We start from the raw sequence: 20,843 nt of genomic DNA, 5'->3' as shown, positions 1-20,843 counted from the left end.
CTTTTCATTTATTTATCTTTGTTTGTTTGTTTTTCTCAAAGAAGTCCCCTTCCCCAGTTTGATAACTTTCCGGCCCCACGTGACCGGCATCCTTTTTCTTTTTCTTCCTGGCCCTGCCTTTACTTGAAATATTGACGTTTGGCTCCTGGTGGATATCTCGCAGTCACTTTGGTTTCTAAAACATCGAAGGAAAATACCGTGAATCTGGCTGGCTGAGATGTTCCGTGTCCCCTCGCTCAGGCGCCTCGCTCTCTTCCCCCTGGTCCTGGCCCTGTCTGTCAGAGGTAGTGGAAGAGTCCCCTGAGACAACATTGCCCGAGCGGCACCGGACTCCTGAGACCGAGGCTGCGCGTCCTAGGGCCCCAGGAGTGATTGCCTGCCCCAGGGCCACTGCCTCCTTGCCTGAGGCCCAGCTCAAGCACGACCACCCTGCCGTGGGCAAGCTGCCTCTTCTGCAGAGGCTCTCTGTGTCTGTGTGTCTGTGCCGGTGGGGGTCTGTCTAGGTCGGTGTCTTGGATCCTCTCAGTGGCTCTGTCTCTCCGCTCCCTCGCGCAGGAGCTCTCCTGCGTCCCCACGGGGGGGACGAGCGTGGGCGGGGTCTCAGTCTCGGTGGGGGGCGTGGGGGTAACGGTGCCCCGCCCCCCGCCCCGACGCGAACCGAGGGAGGGCGGCGGGGTTCCGCCGATGCCCTCTGGTCGCCAGGGTGGCTCGGGGTGGTTTGGGGCCCCTCGGGGCCGGCCCGGAGCAGCGGCGGCCAGGCCCCGGGCTGGGAGGCTCCTCGGGCCGGACGGGGCTCAGAGGAGCGCGGGCCGGGGGGCCCTGACGCCGCGACGCCTCCCGCCGCACGGCCCGGAGCAGCCCGATCTCCTGCGACCTCGGGAGCGAGCCGAGCGGGCGCGAGCCTGGAGACTCCCGGGATGGGGCGGGAGAGCGCCTAGACTGGCGCCCCGCCCCCCGCCCGCGGGGTGCCAGAGGCCTCTCAGGCCCTGGGCGGGCGGCAGGGCAGCGCACCGCAGGGTTTGGCTGGCCAGGCGGCGGCGGCGGCGGCGGCGGCGGCGGCAGGTGGAGCGCGGCGGGCCGGCGGCAGCGGGCGGGGCGGGGGGGGGGGCGCCGGCGGCTTGTGAGCCTCACAGGGCTCTGGGGGCGCGCGTCACAGAGCTCTGGGGGCGCGCGTCACAGGGCTCTGGGCGCGCGCCTGACAGGGGCCTGGGGGCCCGCGTCACAGGGGCCGGGGCGGCCCGGCGCGCCTTCTTAGGGGCGCCCGGCGGCGGCCCCGACGTCTACGGCCATACCACCCTGAACGCGCCCGATCTCGTCTGATCTCGGAAGCTAAGCAGGGTCGGGCCTGGTTAGTACTTGGATGGGAGACCGCCTGGGAATACCGGGTGCTGTAGGCTTTTTGCCTCCCGCCGTCTCCCTCTCCTTTTGCCACCGCCCCCAGCGCGGCTCCCTCGGCACACCGGCCGCCCCTCCGGCCTCCGCGCCCGCCCCCACCCCCACCGCTGCCCAGCTGCTGCCCGTGTGCGCGACAGCCGCCCAGGCGCGGGCAGGCTGTCGAAGCCCAGCCCTTCAACCTCGCGGCCCCCCCCACCGGGACCCCGGGCCCACTGGGGCCCGGCGTGACCCCGACTCCGCGCTCGTGGGCTCCCTGTGTCCTCGGCCTCTTCCCAGCCGCTAGGGGCCCGACAGACCCGAGCAGTTCACTCGGCCGCCCCAACCAGTTGGTAGCGTCATCGCGGTCGCGTCGGAGAGAATGGATTCCGTTCCCCCGTAGGGGGAGGGGGGGGCCAACGGATCAGAAAGCTACAAGCAGCAAATACTTCTTCCGGAGCTGAGGCACCACAGGAACCTGGTGAAGGTTTTCAGAAGACCGTCTGCAAAAGGACAGGGGAAAATGGGTTAGGGGAGCATTTCAGGCAGTTCATCCAAAACGCCACGGCTTCTGGATTTTCTGATGTTTGTGGTGTGTCTCAATCAAGTTAGTGCGTTGTTCTCACTTGTGATCTCACTCAAAATAAACGTTCGTTTCCGCCCCTGTGTCTCGACGTGTCACTTTTCATTTATTTATCTTTGTTTGTTTGTTTTGCTCAAAGAAGTCCCCTTCCCCAGTTTGATAACTTTCCGGCCCCACGTGACCGGCATCCTTTTTCTTTTTCTTCCTGGCCCTGCCTTTACTTGAAATATTGACGTTTGGCTCCTGGTGGATATCTCGCAGTCACTTTGGTTTCTAAAACATCGAAGGAAAATACCGTGAATCTGGCTGGCTGAGATGTTCCGTGTCCCCTCGCTCAGGCGCCTCGCTCTCTTCCCCCTGGTCCTGGCCCTGTCTGTCAGAGGTAGTGGAAGAGTCCCCTGAGACAACATTGCCCGAGCGGCACCGGACTCCTGAGACCGAGGCTGCGCGTCCTAGGGCCCCAGGAGTGATTGCCTGCCCCAGGGCCACTGCCTCCTTGCCTGAGGCCCAGCTCAAGCACGACCACCCTGCCGTGGGCAAGCTGCCTCTTCTGCAGAGGCTCTCTGTGTCTGTGTGTCTGTGCCGGTGGGGGTCTGTCTAGGTCGGTGTCTTGGATCCTCTCAGTGGCTCTGTCTCTCCGCTCCCTCGCGCAGGAGCTCTCCTGCGTCCCCACGGGGGGGGGGGGGGGGACGAGCGTGGGCGGGGTCTCAGTCTCGGTGGGGGGCGTGGGGGTAACGGTGCCCCGCCCCCCGCCCCGACGCGAACCGAGGGAGGGCGGCGGGGTTCCGCCGATGCCCTCTGGTCGCCAGGGTGGCTCGGGGTGGTTTGGGGCCCCTCGGGGCCGGCCCGGAGCAGCGGCGGCCAGGCCCCGGGCTGGGAGGCTCCTCGGGCCGGAGGGGGCTCAGAGGAGCGCGGGCCGGGGGGCCCTGACGCCGCGACGCCTCCCGCCGCACGGCCCGGAGCAGCCCGATCTCCTGCGACCTCGGGAGCGAGCCGAGCGGGCGCGAGCCTGGAGACTCCCGGGATGGGGCGGGAGAGCGCCTAGACTGGCGCCCCGCCCCCCGCCCGCGGGGTGCCAGAGGCCTCTCAGGCCCTGGGCGGGCGGCAGGGCAGCGCACCGCAGGGTTTGGCTGGCCAGGCGGCGGCGGCGGCGGCGGCGGCGGCGGCGGCGGCGGCGGCGGCAGGTGGAGCGCGGCGGGCCGGCGGCAGCGGGCGGGGCGGGGTGGGGCGGGGCGCCGGCGGCTTGTGAGCCTCACAGGGCTCTGGGGGCGCGCGTCACAGAGCTCTGGGGGCGCGCGTCACAGGGCTCTGGGCGCGCGCCTGACAGGGGCCTGGGGGCCCGCGTCACAGGGGCCGGGGCGGCCCGGCGCGCCTTCTTAGGGGCGCCCGGCGGCGGCCCCGACGTCTACGGCCATACCACCCTGAACGCGCCCGATCTCGTCTGATCTCGGAAGCTAAGCAGGGTCGGGCCTGGTTAGTACTTGGATGGGAGACCGCCTGGGAATACCGGGTGCTGTAGGCTTTTTGCCTCCCGCCGTCTCCCTCTCCTTTTGCCACCGCCCCCAGCGCGGCTCCCTCGGCACACCGGCCGCCCCTCCGGCCTCCGCGCCCGCCCCCACCCCCACCGCTGCCCAGCTGCTGCCCGTGTGCGCGACAGCCGCCCAGGCGCGGGCAGGCTGTCGAAGCCCAGCCCTTCAACCTCGCGGCCCCCCCCACCGGGACCCCGGGCCCACTGGGGCCCGGCGTGACCCCGACTCCGCGCTCGTGGGCTCCCTGTGTCCTCGGCCTCTTCCCAGCCGCTAGGGGCCCGACAGACCCGAGCAGTTCACTCGGCCGCCCCAACCAGTTGGTAGCGTCATCGCGGTCGCGTCGGAGAGAATGGATTCCGTTCCCCCGTAGGGGGAGGGGGGGGCCAACGGATCAGAAAGCTACAAGCAGCAAATACTTCTTCCGGAGCTGAGGCACCACAGGAACCTGGTGAAGGTTTTCAGAAGACCGTCTGCAAAAGGACAGGGGAAAATGGGTTAGGGGAGCATTTCAGGCAGTTCATCCAAAACGCCACGGCTTCTGGATTTTCTGATGTTTGTGGTGTGTCTCAATCAAGTTAGTGCGTTGTTCTCACTTGTGATCTCACTCAAAATAAACGTTCGTTTCCGCCCCTGTGTCTCGACGTGTCACTTTTCATTTATTTATCTTTGTTTGTTTGTTTTTCTCAAAGAAGTCCCCTTCCCCAGTTTGATAACTTTCCGGCCCCACGTGACCGGCATCCTTTTTCTTTTTCTTCCTGGCCCTGCCTTTACTTGAAATATTGACGTTTGGCTCCTGGTGGATATCTCGCAGTCACTTTGGTTTCTAAAACATCGAAGGAAAATACCGTGAATCTGGCTGGCTGAGATGTTCCGTGTCCCCTCGCTCAGGCGCCTCGCTCTCTTCCCCCTGGTCCTGGCCCTGTCTGTCAGAGGTAGTGGAAGAGTCCCCTGAGACAACATTGCCCGAGCGGCACCGGACTCCTGAGACCGAGGCTGCGCGTCCTAGGGCCCCAGGAGTGATTGCCTGCCCCAGGGCCACTGCCTCCTTGCCTGAGGCCCAGCTCAAGCACGACCACCCTGCCGTGGGCAAGCTGCCTCTTCTGCAGAGGCTCTCTGTGTCTGTGTGTCTGTGCCGGTGGGGGTCTGTCTAGGTCGGTGTCTTGGATCCTCTCAGTGGCTCTGTCTCTCCGCTCCCTCGCGCAGGAGCTCTCCTGCGTCCCCACGGGGGGGACGAGCGTGGGCGGGGTCTCAGTCTCGGTGGGGGGCGTGGGGGTAACGGTGCCCCGCCCCCCGCCCCGACGCGAACCGAGGGAGGGCGGCGGGGTTCCGCCGATGCCCTCTGGTCGCCAGGGTGGCTCGGGGTGGTTTGGGGCCCCTCGGGGCCGGCCCGGAGCAGCGGCGGCCAGGCCCCGGGCTGGGAGGCTCCTCGGGCCGGACGGGGCTCAGAGGAGCGCGGGCCGGGGGGCCCTGACGCCGCGACGCCTCCCGCCGCACGGCCCGGAGCAGCCCGATCTCCTGCGACCTCGGGAGCGAGCCGAGCGGGCGCGAGCCTGGAGACTCCCGGGATGGGGCGGGAGAGCGCCTAGACTGGCGCCCCGCCCCCCGCCCGCGGGGTGCCAGAGGCCTCTCAGGCCCTGGGCGGGCGGCAGGGCAGCGCACCGCAGGGTTTGGCTGGCCAGGCGGCGGCGGCGGCGGCGGCGGCGGCGGCAGGTGGAGCGCGGCGGGCCGGCGGCAGCGGGCGGGGCGGGGGGGGGGGCGCCGGCGGCTTGTGAGCCTCACAGGGCTCTGGGGGCGCGCGTCACAGAGCTCTGGGGGCGCGCGTCACAGGGCTCTGGGCGCGCGCCTGACAGGGGCCTGGGGGCCCGCGTCACAGGGGCCGGGGCGGCCCGGCGCGCCTTCTTAGGGGCGCCCGGCGGCGGCCCCGACGTCTACGGCCATACCACCCTGAACGCGCCCGATCTCGTCTGATCTCGGAAGCTAAGCAGGGTCGGGCCTGGTTAGTACTTGGATGGGAGACCGCCTGGGAATACCGGGTGCTGTAGGCTTTTTGCCTCCCGCCGTCTCCCTCTCCTTTTGCCACCGCCCCCAGCGCGGCTCCCTCGGCACACCGGCCGCCCCTCCGGCCTCCGCGCCCGCCCCCACCCCCACCGCTGCCCAGCTGCTGCCCGTGTGCGCGACAGCCGCCCAGGCGCGGGCAGGCTGTCGAAGCCCAGCCCTTCAACCTCGCGGCCCCCCCCACCGGGACCCCGGGCCCACTGGGGCCCGGCGTGACCCCGACTCCGCGCTCGTGGGCTCCCTGTGTCCTCGGCCTCTTCCCAGCCGCTAGGGGCCCGACAGACCCGAGCAGTTCACTCGGCCGCCCCAACCAGTTGGTAGCGTCATCGCGGTCGCGTCGGAGAGAATGGATTCCGTTCCCCCGTAGGGGGAGGGGGGGGCCAACGGATCAGAAAGCTACAAGCAGCAAATACTTCTTCCGGAGCTGAGGCACCACAGGAACCTGGTGAAGGTTTTCAGAAGACCGTCTGCAAAAGGACAGGGGAAAATGGGTTAGGGGAGCATTTCAGGCAGTTCATCCAAAACGCCACGGCTTCTGGATTTTCTGATGTTTGTGGTGTGTCTCAATCAAGTTAGTGCGTTGTTCTCACTTGTGATCTCACTCAAAATAAACGTTCGTTTCCGCCCCTGTGTCTCGACGTGTCACTTTTCATTTATTTATCTTTGTTTGTTTGTTTTTCTCAAAGAAGTCCCCTTCCCCAGTTTGATAACTTTCCGGCCCCACGTGACCGGCATCCTTTTTCTTTTTCTTCCTGGCCCTGCCTTTACTTGAAATATTGACGTTTGGCTCCTGGTGGATATCTCGCAGTCACTTTGGTTTCTAAAACATCGAAGGAAAATACCGTGAATCTGGCTGGCTGAGATGTTCCGTGTCCCCTCGCTCAGGCGCCTCGCTCTCTTCCCCCTGGTCCTGGCCCTGTCTGTCAGAGGTAGTGGAAGAGTCCCCTGAGACAACATTGCCCGAGCGGCACCGGACTCCTGAGACTGAGGCTGCGCGTCCTAGGGCCCCAGGAGTGATTGCCTGCCCCAGGGCCACTGCCTCCTTGCCTGAGGCCCAGCTCAAGCACGACCACCCTGCCGTGGGCAAGCTGCCTCTTCTGCAGAGGCTCTCTGTGTCTGTGTGTCTGTGCCGGTGGGGGTCTGTCTAGGTCGGTGTCTTGGATCCTCTCAGTGGCTCTGTCTCTCCGCTCCCTCGCGCAGGAGCTCTCCTGCGTCCCCACGGGGGGGACGAGCGTGGGCGGGGTCTCAGTCTCGGTGGGGGGCGTGGGGGTAACGGTGCCCCGCCCCCCGCCCCGACGCGAACCGAGGGAGGGCGGCGGGGTTCCGCCGATGCCCTCTGGTCGCCAGGGTGGCTCGGGGTGGTTTGGGGCCCCTCGGGGCCGGCCCGGAGCAGCGGCGGCCAGGCCCCGGGCTGGGAGGCTCCTCGGGCCGGACGGGGCTCAGAGGAGCGCGGGCCGGGGGGCCCTGACGCCGCGACGCCTCCCGCCGCACGGCCCGGAGCAGCCCGATCTCCTGCGACCTCGGGAGCGAGCCGAGCGGGCGCGAGCCTGGAGACTCCCGGGATGGGGCGGGAGAGCGCCTAGACTGGCGCCCCGCCCCCCGCCCGCGGGGTGCCAGAGGCCTCTCAGGCCCTGGGCGGGCGGCAGGGCAGCGCACCGCAGGGTTTGGCTGGCCAGGCGGCGGCGGCGGCGGCGGCGGCGGCGGCGGCGGCAGGTGGAGCGCGGCGGGCCGGTGGCAGCGGGCGGGGCGGGGGGGGGGGCGCCGGCGGCTTGTGAGCCTCACAGGGCTCTGGGGGCGCGCGTCACAGAGCTCTGGGGGCGCGCGTCACAGGGCTCTGGGCGCGCGCCTGACAGGGGCCTGGGGGCCCGCGTCACAGGGGCCGGGGCGGCCCGGCGCGCCTTCTTAGGGGCGCCCGGCGGCGGCCCCGACGTCTACGGCCATACCACCCTGAACGCGCCCGATCTCGTCTGATCTCGGAAGCTAAGCAGGGTCGGGCCTGGTTAGTACTTGGATGGGAGACCGCCTGGGAATACCGGGTGCTGTAGGCTTTTTGCCTCCCGCCGTCTCCCTCTCCTTTTGCCACCGCCCCCAGCGCGGCTCCCTCGGCACACCGGCCGCCCCTCCGGCCTCCGCGCCCGCCCCCACCCCCACCGCTGCCCAGCTGCTGCCCGTGTGCGCGACAGCCGCCCAGGCGCGGGCAGGCTGTCGAAGCCCAGCCCTTCAACCTCGCGGCCCCCCCCACCGGGACCCCGGGCCCACTGGGGCCCGGCGTGACCCCGACTCCGCGCTCGTGGGCTCCCTGTGTCCTCGGCCTCTTCCCAGCCGCTAGGGGCCCGACAGACCCGAGCAGTTCACTCGGCCGCCCCAACCAGTTGGTAGCGTCATCGCGGTCGCGTCGGAGAGAATGGATTCCGTTCCCCCGTAGGGGGAGGGGGGGGCCAACGGATCAGAAAGCTACAAGCAGCAAATACTTCTTCCGGAGCTGAGGCACCACAGGAACCTGGTGAAGGTTTTCAGAAGACCGTCTGCAAAAGGACAGGGGAAAATGGGTTAGGGGAGCATTTCAGGCAGTTCATCCAAAACGCCACGGCTTCTGGATTTTCTGATGTTTGTGGTGTGTCTCAATCAAGTTAGTGCGTTGTTCTCACTTGTGATCTCACTCAAAATAAACGTTCGTTTCCGCCCCTGTGTCTCGACGTGTCACTTTTCATTTATTTATCTTTGTTTGTTTGTTTTGCTCAAAGAAGTCCCCTTCCCCAGTTTGATAACTTTCCGGCCCCACGTGACCGGCATCCTTTTTCTTTTTCTTCCTGGCCCTGCCTTTACTTGAAATATTGACGTTTGGCTCCTGGTGGATATCTCGCAGTCACTTTGGTTTCTAAAACATCGAAGGAAAATACCGTGAATCTGGCTGGCTGAGATGTTCCGTGTCCCCTCGCTCAGGCGCCTCGCTCTCTTCCCCCTGGTCCTGGCCCTGTCTGTCAGAGGTAGTGGAAGAGTCCCCTGAGACAACATTGCCCGAGCGGCACCGGACTCCTGAGACTGAGGCTGCGCGTCCTAGGGCCCCAGGAGTGATTGCCTGCCCCAGGGCCACTGCCTCCTTGCCTGAGGCCCAGCTCAAGCACGACCACCCTGCCGTGGGCAAGCTGCCTCTTCTGCAGAGGCTCTCTGTGTCTGTGTGTCTGTGCCGGTGGGGGTCTGTCTAGGTCGGTGTCTTGGATCCTCTCAGTGGCTCTGTCTCTCCGCTCCCTCGCGCAGGAGCTCTCCTGCGTCCCCACGGGGGGGACGAGCGTGGGCGGGGTCTCAGTCTCGGTGGGGGGCGTGGGGGTAACGGTGCCCCGCCCCCCGCCCCGACGCGAACCGAGGGAGGGCGGCGGGGTTCCGCCGATGCCCTCTGGTCGCCAGGGTGGCTCGGGGTGGTTTGGGGCCCCTCGGGGCCGGCCCGGAGCAGCGGCGGCCAGGCCCCGGGCTGGGAGGCTCCTCGGGCCGGACGGGGCTCAGAGGAGCGCGGGCCGGGGGGCCCTGACGCCGCGACGCCTCCCGCCGCACGGCCCGGAGCAGCCCGATCTCCTGCGACCTCGGGAGCGAGCCGAGCGGGCGCGAGCCTGGAGACTCCCGGGATGGGGCGGGAGAGCGCCTAGACTGGCGCCCCGCCCCCCGCCCGCGGGGTGCCAGAGGCCTCTCAGGCCCTGGGCGGGCGGCAGGGCAGCGCACCGCAGGGTTTGGCTGGCCAGGCGGCGGCGGCGGCGGCGGCGGCGGCGGCGGCGGCAGGTGGAGCGCGGCGGGCCGGTGGCAGCGGGCGGGGCGGGGGGGGGGGCGCCGGCGGCTTGTGAGCCTCACAGGGCTCTGGGGGCGCGCGTCACAGAGCTCTGGGGGCGCGCGTCACAGGGCTCTGGGCGCGCGCCTGACAGGGGCCTGGGGGCCCGCGTCACAGGGGCCGGGGCGGCCCGGCGCGCCTTCTTAGGGGCGCCCGGCGGCGGCCCCGACGTCTACGGCCATACCACCCTGAACGCGCCCGATCTCGTCTGATCTCGGAAGCTAAGCAGGGTCGGGCCTGGTTAGTACTTGGATGGGAGACCGCCTGGGAATACCGGGTGCTGTAGGCTTTTTGCCTCCCGCCGTCTCCCTCTCCTTTTGCCACCGCCCCCAGCGCGGCTCCCTCGGCACACCGGCCGCCCCTCCGGCCTCCGCGCCCGCCCCCACCCCCACCGCTGCCCAGCTGCTGCCCGTGTGCGCGACAGCCGCCCAGGCGCGGGCAGGCTGTCGAAGCCCAGCCCTTCAACCTCGCGGCCCCCCCCACCGGGACCCCGGGCCCACTGGGGCCCGGCGTGACCCCGACTCCGCGCTCGTGGGCTCCCTGTGTCCTCGGCCTCTTCCCAGCCGCTAGGGGCCCGACAGACCCGAGCAGTTCACTCGGCCGCCCCAACCAGTTGGTAGCGTCATCGCGGTCGCGTCGGAGAGAATGGATTCCGTTCCCCCGTAGGGGGAGGGGGGGGCCAACGGATCAGAAAGCTACAAGCAGCAAATACTTCTTCCGGAGCTGAGGCACCACAGGAACCTGGTGAAGGTTTTCAGAAGACCGTCTGCAAAAGGACAGGGGAAAATGGGTTAGGGGAGCATTTCAGGCAGTTCATCCAAAACGCCACGGCTTCTGGATTTTCTGATGTTTGTGGTGTGTCTCAATCAAGTTAGTGCGTTGTTCTCACTTGTGATCTCACTCAAAATAAACGTTCGTTTCCGCCCCTGTGTCTCGACGTGTCACTTTTCATTTATTTATCTTTGTTTGTTTGTTTTTCTCAAAGAAGTCCCCTTCCCCAGTTTGATAACTTTCCGGCCCCACGTGACCGGCATCCTTTTTCTTTTTCTTCCTGGCCCTGCCTTTACTTGAAATATTGACGTTTGGCTCCTGGTGGATATCTCGCAGTCACTTTGGTTTCTAAAACATCGAAGGAAAATACCGTGAATCTGGCTGGCTGAGATGTTCCGTGTCCCCTCGCTCAGGCGCCTCGCTCTCTTCCCCCTGGTCCTGGCCCTGTCTGTCAGAGGTAGTGGAAGAGTCCCCTGAGACAACATTGCCCGAGCGGCACCGGACTCCTGAGACCGAGGCTGCGCGTCCTAGGGCCCCAGGAGTGATTGCCTGCCCCAGGGCCACTGCCTCCTTGCCTGAGGCCCAGCTCAAGCACGACCACCCTGCCGTGGGCAAGCTGCCTCTTCTGCAGAGGCTCTCTGTGTCTGTGTGTCTGTGCCGGTGGGGGTCTGTCTAGGTCGGTGTCTTGGATCCTCTCAGTGGCTCTGTCTCTCCGCTCCCTCGCGCAGGAGCTCTCCTGCGTCCCCACGGGGGGGACGAGCGTGGGCGGGGTCTCAGTCTCGGTGGGGGGCGTGGGGGTAACGGTGCCCCGCCCCCCGCCCCGACGCGAACCGAGGGAGGGCGGCGGGGTTCCGCCGATGCCCTCTGGTCGCCAGGGTGGCTCGGGGTGGTTTGGGGCCCCTCGGGGCCGGCCCGGAGCAGCGGCAGCCAGGCCCCGGGCTGGGAGGCTCCTCGGGCCGGACGGGGCTCAGAGGAGCGCGGGCCGGGGGGCCCTGACGCCGCGACGCCTCCCGCCGCACGGCCCGGAGCAGCCCGATCTCCTGCGACCTCGGGAGCGAGCCGAGCGGGCGCGAGCCTGGAGACTCCCGGGATGGGGCGGGAGAGCGCCTAGACTGGCGCCCCGCCCCCCGCCCGCGGGGTGCCAGAGGCCTCTCAGGCCCTGGGCGGGCGGCAGGGCAGCGCACCGCAGGGTTTGGCTGGCCAGGCGGCGGCGGCGGTGGCGGCGGCGGCGGCGGCGGCGGCGGCGGCGGCAGGTGGAGCGCGGCGGGCCGGCGGCAGCGGGCGGGGCGGGGGGGGGCGGGGCGCCGGCGGCTTGTGAGCCTCACAGGGCTCTGGGGGCGCGCGTCACAGAGCTCTGGGGGCGCGCGTCACAGGGCTCTGGGCGCGCGCCTGACAGGGGCCTGGGGGCCCGCGTCACAGGGGCCGGGGCGGCCCGGCGCGCCTTCTTAGGGGCGCCCGGCGGCGGCCCCGACGTCTACGGCCATACCACCCTGAACGCGCCCGATCTCGTCTGATCTCGGAAGCTAAGCAGGGTCGGGCCTGGTTAGTACTTGGATGGGAGACCGCCTGGGAATACCGGGTGCTGTAGGCTTTTTGCCTCCCGCCGTCTCCCTCTCCTTTTGCCACCGCCCCCAGCGCGGCTCCCTCGGCACACCGGCCGCCCCTCCGGCCTCCGCGCCCGCCCCCACCCCCACCGCTGCCCAGCTGCTGCCCGTGTGCGCGACAGCCGCCCAGGCGCGGGCAGGCTGTCGAATCCCAGCCCTTCAACCTCGCGGCCCCCCCCCACCGGGACCCCGGGCCCACTGGGGCCCGGCGTGACCCCGACTCCGCGCTCGTGGGCTCCCTGTGTCCTCGGCCTCTTCCCAGCCGCTAGGGGCCCGACAGACCCGAGCAGTTCACTCGGCCGCCCCAACCAGTTGGTAGCGTCATCGCGGTCGCGTCGGAGAGAATGGATTCCGTTCCCCCGTAGGGGGAGGGGGGGGCCAACGGATCAGAAAGCTACAAGCAGCAAATACTTCTTCCGGAGCTGAGGCACCACAGGAACCTGGTGAAGGTTTTCAGAAGACCGTCTGCAAAAGGACAGGGGAAAATGGGTTAGGGGAGCATTTCAGGCAGTTCATCAAAACGCCACGGCTTCTGGATTTTCTGATGTTTGTGGTGTGTCTCAATCAAGTTAGTGCGTTGTTCTCACTTGTGATCTCACTCAAAATAAACGTTCGTTTCCGCACCTGTGTCTCGACGTGTCACTTTTCATTTATTTATCTTTGTTTGTTTGTTTTTCTCAAAGAAGTCCCCTTCCCCAGTTTGATAACTTTCCGGCCCCACGTGACCGGCATCCTTTTTCTTTTTCTTCCTGGCCCTGCCTTTACTTGAAATATTGACGTTTGGCTCCTGGTGGATATCTCGCAGTCACTTTGGTTTCTAAAACATCGAAGGAAAATACCGTGAATCTGGCTGGCTGAGATGTTCCGTGTCCCCTCGCTCAGGCGCCTCGCTCTCTTCCCCCTGGTCCTGGCCCTGTCTGTCAGAGGTAGTGGAAGAGTCCCCTGAGACAACATTGCCCGAGCGGCACCGGACTCCTGAGACCGAGGCTGCGCGTCCTAGGGCCCCAGGAGTGATTGCCTGCCCCAGGGCCACTGCCTCCTTGCCTGAGGCCCAGCTCAAGCACGACCACCCTGCCGTGGGCAAGCTGCCTCTTCTGCAGAGGCTCTCTGTGTCTGTGTGTCTGTGCCGGTGGGGGTCTGTCTAGGTCGGTGTCTTGGATCCTCTCAGTGGCTCTGTCTCTCCGCTCCCTCGCGCAGGAGCTCTCCTGCGTCCCCACGGGGGGGACGAGCGTGGGCGGGGTCTCAGTCTCGGTGGGGGGCGTGGGGGTAACGGTGCCCCGCCCCCCGCCCCGACGCGAACCGAGGGAGGGCGGCGGGGTTCCGCCGATGCCCTCTGGTCGCCAGGGTGGCTCGGGGTGGTTTGGGGCCCCTCGGGGCCGGCCCGGAGCAGCGGCGGCCAGGCCCCGGGCTGGGAGGCTCCTCGGGCCGGAGGGGGCTCAGAGGAGCGCGGGCCGGGGGGCCCTGACGCCGCGACGCCTCCCGCCGCACGGCCCGGAGCAGCCCGATCTCCTGCGACCTCGGGAGCGAGCCGAGCGGGCGCGAGCCTGGAGACTCCCGGGATGGGGCGGGAGAGCGCCTAGACTGGCGCCCCGCCCCCCGCCCGCGGGGTGCCAGAGGCCTCTCAGGCCCTGGGCGGGCGGCAGGGCAGCGCACCGCAGGGTTTGGCTGGCCAGGCGGCGGCGGCGGCGGCGGCGGCGGCGGCGGCGGCGGCGGCGGCAGGTGGAGCGCGGCGGGCCGGCGGCAGCGGGCGGGGCGGGGTGGGGCGGGGCGCCGGCGGCTTGTGAGCCTCACAGGGCTCTGGGGGCGCGCGTCACAGAGCTCTGGGGGCGCGCGTCACAGGGCTCTGGGCGCGCGCCTGACAGGGGCCTGGGGGCCCGCGTCACAGGGGCCGGGGCGGCCCGGCGCGCCTTCTTAGGGGCGCCCGGCGGCGGCCCCGACGTCTACGGCCATACCACCCTGAACGCGCCCGATCTCGTCTGATCTCGGAAGCTAAGCAGGGTCGGGCCTGGTTAGTACTTGGATGGGAGACCGCCTGGGAATACCGGGTGCTGTAGGCTTTTTGCCTCCCGCCGTCTCCCTCTCCTTTTGCCACCGCCCCCAGCGCGGCTCCCTCGGCACACCGGCCGCCCCTCCGGCCTCCGCGCCCGCCCCCACCCCCACCGCTGCCCAGCTGCTGCCCGTGTGCGCGACAGCCGCCCAGGCGCGGGCAGGCTGTCGAAGCCCAGCCCTTCAACCTCGCGGCCCCCCCCACCGGGACCCCGGGCCCACTGGGGCCCGGCGTGACCCCGACTCCGCGCTCGTGGGCTCCCTGTGTCCTCGGCCTCTTCCCAGCCGCTAGGGGCCCGACAGACCCGAGCAGTTCACTCGGCCGCCCCAACCAGTTGGTAGCGTCATCGCGGTCGCGTCGGAGAGAATGGATTCCGTTCCCCCGTAGGGGGAGGGGGGGGCCAACGGATCAGAAAGCTACAAGCAGCAAATACTTCTTCCGGAGCTGAGGCACCACAGGAACCTGGTGAAGGTTTTCAGAAGACCGTCTGCAAAAGGACAGGGGAAAATGGGTTAGGGGAGCATTTCAGGCAGTTCATCCAAAACGCCACGGCTTCTGGATTTTCTGATGTTTGTGGTGTGTCTCAATCAAGTTAGTGCGTTGTTCTCACTTGTGATCTCACTCAAAATAAACGTTCGTTTCCGCCCCTGTGTCTCGACGTGTCACTTTTCATTTATTTATCTTTGTTTGTTTGTTTTTCTCAAAGAAGTCCCCTTCCCCAGTTTGATAACTTTCCGGCCCCACGTGACCGGCATCCTTTTTCTTTTTCTTCCTGGCCCTGCCTTTACTTGAAATATTGACGTTTGGCTCCTGGTGGATATCTCGCAGTCACTTTGGTTTCTAAAACATCGAAGGAAAATACCGTGAATCTGGCTGGCTGAGATGTTCCGTGTCCCCTCGCTCAGGCGCCTCGCTCTCTTCCCCCTGGTCCTGGCCCTGTCTGTCAGAGGTAGTGGAAGAGTCCCCTGAGACAACATTGCCCGAGCGGCACCGGACTCCTGAGACCGAGGCTGCGCGTCCTAGGGCCCCAGGAGTGATTGCCTGCCCCAGGGCCACTGCCTCCTTGCCTGAGGCCCAGCTCAAGCACGACCACCCTGCCGTGGGCAAGCTGCCTCTTCTGCAGAGGCTCTCTGTGTCTGTGTGTCTGTGCCGGTGGGGGTCTGTCTAGGTCGGTGTCTTGGATCCTCTCAGTGGCTCTGTCTCTCCGCTCCCTCGCGCAGGAGCTCTCCTGCGTCCCCACGGGGGGGACGAGCGTGGGCGGGGTCTCAGTCTCGGTGGGGGGCGTGGGGGTAACGGTGCCCCGCCCCCCGCCCCGACGCGAACCGAGGGAGGGCGGCGGGGTTCCGCCGATGCCCTCTGGTCGCCAGGGTGGCTCGGGGTGGTTTGGGGCCCCTCGGGGCCGGCCCGGAGCAGCGGCGGCCAGGCCCCGGGCTGGGAGGCTCCTCGGGCCGGACGGGGCTCAGAGGAGCGCGGGCCGGGGGGCCCTGACGCCGCGACGCCTCCCGCCGCACGGCCCGGAGCAGCCCGATCTCCTGCGACCTCGGGAGCGAGCCGAGCGGGCGCGAGCCTGGAGACTCCCGGGATGGGGCGGGAGAGCGCCTAGACTGGCGCCCCGCCCCCCGCCCGCGGGGTGCCAGAGGCCTCTCAGGCCCTGGGCGGGCGGCAGGGCAGCGCACCGCAGGGTTTGGCTGGCCAGGCGGCGGCGGCGGCGGCGGCGGCGGCGGCAGGTGGAGCGCGGCGGGCCGGCGGCAGCGGGCGGGGCGGGGGGGGGGGGGCGCCGGCGGCTTGTGAGCCTCACAGGGCTCTGGGGGCGCGCGTCACAGAGCTCTGGGGGCGCGCGTCACAGGGCTCTGGGCGCGCGCCTGACAGGGGCCTGGGGGCCCGCGTCACAGGGGCCGGGGCGGCCCGGCGCGCCTTCTTAGGGGCGCCCGGCGGCGGCCCCGACGTCTACGGCCATACCACCCTGAACGCGCCCGATCTCGTCTGATCTCGGAAGCTAAGCAGGGTCGGGCCTGGTTAGTACTTGGATGGGAGACCGCCTGGGAATACCGGGTGCTGTAGGCTTTTTGCCTCCCGCCGTCTCCCTCTCCTTTTGCCACCGCCCCCAGCGCGGCTCCCTCGGCACACCGGCCGCCCCTCCGGCCTCCGCGCCCGCCCCCACCCCCACCGCTGCCCAGCTGCTGCCCGTGTGCGCGACAGCCGCCCAGGCGCGGGCAGGCTGTCGAAGCCCAGCCCTTCAACCTCGCGGCCCCCCCCCACCGGGACCCCGGGCCCACTGGGGCCCGGCGTGACCCCGACTCCGCGCTCGTGGGCTCCCTGTGTCCTCGGCCTCTTCCCAGCCGCTAGGGGCCCGACAGACCCGAGCAGTTCACTCGGCCGCCCCAACCAGTTGGTAGCGTCATCGCGGTCGCGTCGGAGAGAATGGATTCCGTTCCCCCGTAGGGGGAGGGGGGGGCCAACGGATCAGAAAGCTACAAGCAGCAAATACTTCTTCCGGAGCTGAGGCACCACAGGAACCTGGTGAAGGTTTTCAGAAGACCGTCTGCAAAAGGACAGGGGAAAATGGGTTAGGGGAGCATTTCAGGCAGTTCATCCAAAACGCCACGGCTTCTGGATTTTCTGATGTTTGTGGTGTGTCTCAATCAAGTTAGTGCGTTGTTCTCACTTGTGATCTCACTCAAAATAAACGTTCGTTTCCGCCCCTGTGTCTCGACGTGTCACTTTTCATTTATTTATCTTTGTTTGTTTGTTTTGCTCAAAGAAGTCCCCTTCCCCAGTTTGATAACTTTCCGGCCCCACGTGACCGGCATCCTTTTTCTTTTTCTTCCTGGCCCTGCCTTTACTTGAAATATTGACGTTTGGCTCCTGGTGGATATCTCGCAGTCACTTTGGTTTCTAAAACATCGAAGGAAAATACCGTGAATCTGGCTGGCTGAGATGTTCCGTGTCCCCTCGCTCAGGCGCCTCGCTCTCTTCCCCCTGGTCCTGGCCCTGTCTGTCAGAGGTAGTGGAAGAGTCCCCTGAGACAACATTGCCCGAGCGGCACCGGACTCCTGAGACCGAGGCTGCGCGTCCTAGGGCCCCAGGAGTGATTGCCTGCCCCAGGGCCACTGCCTCCTTGCCTGAGGCCCAGCTCAAGCACGACCACCCTGCCGTGGGCAAGCTGCCTCTTCTGCAGAGGCTCTCTGTGTCTGTGTGTCTGTGCCGGTGGGGGTCTGTCTAGGTCGGTGTCTTGGATCCTCTCAGTGGCTCTGTCTCTCCGCTCCCTCGCGCAGGAGCTCTCCTGCGTCCCCACGGGGGGGGGGGGGGGACGAGCGTGGGCGGGGTCTCAGTCTCGGTGGGGGGCGTGGGGGTAACGGTGCCCCGCCCCCCGCCCCGACGCGAACCGAGGGAGGGCGGCGGGGTTCCGCCGATGCCCTCTGGTCGCCAGGGTGGCTCGGGGTGGTTTGGGGCCCCTCGGGGCCGGCCCGGAGCAGCGGCGGCCAGGCCCCGGGCTGGGAGGCTCCTCGGGCCGGAGGGGGCTCAGAGGAGCGCGGGCCGGGGGGCCCTGACGCCGCGACGCCTCCCGCCGCACGGCCCGGAGCAGCCCGATCTCCTGCGACCTCGGGAGCGAGCCGAGCGGGCGCGAGCCTGGAGACTCCCGGGATGGGGCGGGAGAGCGCCTAGACTGGCGCCCCGCCCCCCGCCCGCGGGGTGCCAGAGGCCTCTCAGGCCCTGGGCGGGCGGCAGGGCAGCGCACCGCAGGGTTTGGCTGGCCAGGCGGCGGCGGCGGCGGCGGCGGCGGCGGCGGCGGCGGCGGCGGCGGCAGGTGGAGCGCGGCGGGCCGGCGGCAGCGGGCGGGGCGGGGTGGGGCGGGGCGCCGGCGGCTTGTGAGCCTCACAGGGCTCTGGGGGCGCGCGTCACAGAGCTCTGGGGGCGCGCGTCACAGGGCTCTGGGCGCGCGCCTGACAGGGGCCTGGGGGCCCGCGTCACAGGGGCCGGGGCGGCCCGGCGCGCCTTCTTAGGGGCGCCCGGCGGCGGCCCCGACGTCTACGGCCATACCACCCTGAACGCGCCCGATCTCGTCTGATCTCGGAAGCTAAGCAGGGTCGGGCCTGGTTAGTACTTGGATGGGAGACCGCCTGGGAATACCGGGTGCTGTAGGCTTTTTGCCTCCCGCCGTCTCCCTCTCCTTTTGCCACCGCCCCCAGCGCGGCTCCCTCGGCACACCGGCCGCCCCTCCGGCCTCCGCGCCCGCCCCCACCCCCACCGCTGCCCAGCTGCTGCCCGTGTGCGCGACAGCCGCCCAGGCGCGGGCAGGCTGTCGAAGCCCAGCCCTTCAACCTCGCGGCCCCCCCCACCGGGACCCCCGGGCCCACTGGGGCCCGGCGTGACCCCGACTCCGCGCTCGTGGGCTCCCTGTGTCCTCGGCCTCTTCCCAGCCGCTAGGGGCCCGACAGACCCGAGCAGTTCACTCGGCCGCCCCAACCAGTTGGTAGCGTCATCGCGGTCGCGTCGGAGAGAATGGATTCCGTTCCCCCGTAGGGGGAGGGGGGGGCCAACGGATCAGAAAGCTACAAGCAGCAAATACTTCTTCCGGAGCTGAGGCACCACAGGAACCTGGTGAAGGTTTTCAGAAGACCGTCTGCAAAAGGACAGGGGAAAATGGGTTAGGGGAGCATTTCAGGCAGTTCATCCAAAACGCCACGGCTTCTGGATTTTCTGATGTTTGTGGTGTGTCTCAATCAAGTTAGTGCGTTGTTCTCACTTGTGATCTCACTCAAAATAAACGTTCGTTTCCGCCCCTGTGTCTCGACGTGTCACTTTTCATTTATTTATCTTTGTTTGTTTGTTTTTCTCAAAGAAGTCCCCTTCCCCAGTTTGATAACTTTCCGGCCCCACGTGACCGGCATCCTTTTTCTTTTTCTTCCTGGCCCTGCCTTTACTTGAAATATTGACGTTTGGCTCCTGGTGGATATCTCGCAGTCACTTTGGTTTCTAAAACATCGAAGGAAAATACCGTGAATCTGGCTGGCTGAGATGTTCCGTGTCCCCTCGCTCAGGCGCCTCGCTCTTCTTCCCCCCTGGTCCTGGCCCTGTCTGTCAGAGGTAGTGGAAGAGTCCCCTGAGACAACATTGCCCGAGCGGCACCGACTCCTGAGACCGAGGCTGCGCGTCTAGGGCCCCAGGAGTGATTGCCTGCCCCAGGGCCACTGCCTCCTTGCCTGAGGCCCCAGCTCAAGCACGACCACCCTGCCGTGGGCAAGCTGCCTCTTCTGCAGAGGCTCTCTGTGTCTGTGTGTCTGTGCCGGTGGGGGTCTGTCTAGGTCGGTGTCTTGGATCCTCTCAGTGGCTCTGTCTCTCCGCTCCCTCGCCGCAGGAGCTCTCCTGCGTCCCCACGGGGGGACGAGCGTGGGCGGGTGTCTCAGTCTCGGTGGGGGGCGTGGGGGTAACGGTGCCCCGCCCCCCCGCCACGACGCGAACCGAGGGAGGGCGGCGGGGTTCCGCCGATTGCCCTCTGGTCGCCAGGGTGGCTCGGGGTGGTTTGGGGCCCCTCGGGCCGGCCCGGAGCAGCGGCGGCCAGGCCCCGCGGGGCTCGGGAGGCTCCTCGGGCCGGACGGGGCTCAGAGGAGCGCGGGCCGGGGGGCCCTGACGCCGCGACGCCTCCCGCCGCACGGCCCGGAGCAGCGCCCGATCTCCTGCGGACCTCGGGAGCGAGCCGAGCGGGCGCGAGCCTGGAGACTCCCGGGATGGGGCGGGAGAGCGCCTAGACTGGCGCCCCGCCCCCCGCCCGCGGGGTGCCAGAGGCCTCTCAGGCCCTGGGCGGGCGGCAGGGCAGCGCACCGCAGGGTTTGGCTGGCCAGGCGGCGGCGGCGGCGGGGCGGCGGCGGCGGCAGGTGGAGCGCGGGCGGGCCGGCGGCAGCGGGCGGGGCGGGGGGGGGGGGCGCCGGCGGCTTGTGAGCCTCACAGGGCTCTGGGGGCGCGCTCACAGAGCTCTGGGGGCGCGGCGTCACAGGGCTCTGGGCGCGCGCCTGACAGGGGCCTGGGGGGCCCGCGTCACAGGGGCCGGGGCGGCCCGGCGCGCCTTCTTAGGGGCGCCCGGCGGCGGCCCCGACGTCTACGGCCATACCACCCTGAACGCGCCCGATTCGTCTGATCTCGGAAGCTAAGCAGGGTCGGGCCTGGATAGTACTTGGATGGGAGACCGCCTGGGAATACCGGGTGCTGTAGGCTTTTTGCCTCCCGCCGTCTCCCTCTCCTTTTGCACCCGCCCCCCAGCGCGGCTCCCTCGGCACACCGGCCGCCCCCTCCGGCCTCCGCGCCCGCCCCCACCCCCACACGCTGCCCAGCTGCTGCCGTGTGCGCGACAGCCGCCCAGGCGCGGGCAGGCTGTCGAAGCCCAGCCCTTCACACCTCGCGGCCCCCCCCACCGGGACCCGGGCCCACCTGGGGCCCGGCGTGACCCCGACTCCGCGCTCGTGGGCTCCCTGTGTCCTCGGCCTCTTCCCAGCCGCTAGGGGCCCTGACAGACCCGAGCAGTCACTCGGCCGCCCAACCAGTTGGTAGCGTCATCGCGGTCGCGTCGGAGAGAATGGATTCCGTTCCCCCCCGTAGGGGGAGGGGGGGGCACAACGGATCAGAAAGCTACAAGCAGCAAATTACTTCTTCCGGAGCTGAGGCACCACAGGAAACCTGGTGAAGGTTTTCAGAAGACCGTCTGCAAAAGGACAGGGAAAATGGGTTAGGGGAGCATTTCAGGCAGTTCATCCAAACGCCACGGCTTCTGGATTTTCTGATGTTTGTGGTGTGTCTCAATCAAGTTAGTGCGTTGTTCTCACTTGTGATCTCACTCAAAATAAACGTTCGTTTCCGCCCCCTGTGTCTCGACGTGTCACTTTTCATTTATTTATCTTTGTTTGTTTGTTTTTGCTCAAAGAAGCCCCTTCCCCAGTTTGATAACTTTCCGGCCCCACGTGACCGGCATCCTTTTCTTTTTCTTCCTGGCCCTGCCTTTACTTGAAATATTGACGTTTGGCTCCTGGTGGATATCTCGCAGTCACTTTGGTTTCTAAAACATCGAAGGAAA

The 20,843-nt window shown here is 67.8% G+C and overlaps 10 non-coding genes across 10 annotated transcripts; all 10 read left to right on the top strand.

Annotated features, from left to right (window-relative positions):
* The first annotated feature begins 1,278 nt into the window (after positions 1–1,278).
* On the top strand, positions 1,279–1,397 carry LOC131407683 (5S ribosomal RNA). Its single transcript, XR_009220557.1, has one exon. It is a non-coding gene; the product is annotated as a 5S ribosomal RNA (ribosomal RNA).
* A 1,960-nt stretch (positions 1,398–3,357) lies between these two features.
* Positions 3,358–3,476, top strand: LOC131407681 (5S ribosomal RNA). Its single transcript, XR_009220555.1, has one exon. It is a non-coding gene; the product is annotated as a 5S ribosomal RNA (ribosomal RNA).
* Positions 3,477–5,409: 1,933 nt separating this feature from the next.
* On the top strand, positions 5,410–5,528 carry LOC131407680 (5S ribosomal RNA). The gene has a single exon (XR_009220554.1). It is a non-coding gene; the product is annotated as a 5S ribosomal RNA (ribosomal RNA).
* A 1,939-nt stretch (positions 5,529–7,467) lies between these two features.
* On the top strand, positions 7,468–7,586 carry LOC131407679 (5S ribosomal RNA). Its single transcript, XR_009220553.1, has one exon. It is a non-coding gene; the product is annotated as a 5S ribosomal RNA (ribosomal RNA).
* A 1,939-nt stretch (positions 7,587–9,525) lies between these two features.
* Positions 9,526–9,644, top strand: LOC131407678 (5S ribosomal RNA). Its single transcript, XR_009220552.1, has one exon. It is a non-coding gene; the product is annotated as a 5S ribosomal RNA (ribosomal RNA).
* A 1,954-nt stretch (positions 9,645–11,598) lies between these two features.
* Positions 11,599–11,717, top strand: LOC131407677 (5S ribosomal RNA). Its single transcript, XR_009220551.1, has one exon. It is a non-coding gene; the product is annotated as a 5S ribosomal RNA (ribosomal RNA).
* Positions 11,718–13,668: 1,951 nt separating this feature from the next.
* On the top strand, positions 13,669–13,787 carry LOC131407676 (5S ribosomal RNA). Its single transcript, XR_009220550.1, has one exon. It is a non-coding gene; the product is annotated as a 5S ribosomal RNA (ribosomal RNA).
* Positions 13,788–15,722: 1,935 nt separating this feature from the next.
* LOC131407675 (5S ribosomal RNA) lies at positions 15,723–15,841 on the top strand. The gene has a single exon (XR_009220549.1). It is a non-coding gene; the product is annotated as a 5S ribosomal RNA (ribosomal RNA).
* Positions 15,842–17,804: 1,963 nt separating this feature from the next.
* On the top strand, positions 17,805–17,923 carry LOC131407674 (5S ribosomal RNA). The gene has a single exon (XR_009220548.1). It is a non-coding gene; the product is annotated as a 5S ribosomal RNA (ribosomal RNA).
* A 1,949-nt stretch (positions 17,924–19,872) lies between these two features.
* Positions 19,873–19,990, top strand: LOC131407730 (5S ribosomal RNA). The gene has a single exon (XR_009220603.1). It is a non-coding gene; the product is annotated as a 5S ribosomal RNA (ribosomal RNA).
* Positions 19,991–20,843: the final 853 nt, after the last annotated feature.

This window comes from Diceros bicornis, chromosome 6 (genome assembly GCF_020826845.1).
Source record: "Diceros bicornis minor isolate mBicDic1 chromosome 6, mDicBic1.mat.cur, whole genome shotgun sequence".
Classification (NCBI taxonomy): Eukaryota; Metazoa; Chordata; class Mammalia; order Perissodactyla; family Rhinocerotidae; genus Diceros; species Diceros bicornis.
Note: the sequence above shows the minus strand (reverse complement) of the source record. Positions and strands in the feature narration are given on the sequence as shown.